Here is a 503-nt window from a genome sequence, read left to right on the forward strand (position 1 = left end):
TAATTCTCTTTTCATGCATTAATTCTCAAAAGTTTTTCCGAATTTCTATCCCATTTCCTTCCTTTCTTTTTACATACTTTTCCCTTTTTTTTTTTCTCATATTGCATTACAAATAAGGTTAAATTATTTTATAAGTTGGAATATTTTTTTAAATTTTGATTAAGTTATACAAAAGCTTCCGTAATTGATTCTTTATTCTGTAAGTATCTTTTTAATCAAATTTTGTATATTGTATAATTAGTTGTTAATCAATAAACCTTTATATTTGATATAAAATTGATTTTTTAATATGTGTATATTACAAAAACTTTATTTGAAAGTATTTTTATACAATTATAAAGACATAATTAAAAGCATTTATACTATAAAAAATTGATCGTAAACTTATAAGAACTTAACTATAAATTTTAAGTATTGAATTTCAATTAAACATTGAGTAAAATACTACATGCATCCAAACTTATTAAAAGGAAAGTGAAAACGATAAATATTTGTTTTGGAAT

The sequence above is a fragment of the Arachis ipaensis genome, chromosome B03, assembly GCF_000816755.2.
Source record: "Arachis ipaensis cultivar K30076 chromosome B03, Araip1.1, whole genome shotgun sequence".
NCBI lineage: Eukaryota > Viridiplantae > Streptophyta > Magnoliopsida > Fabales > Fabaceae > Arachis > Arachis ipaensis.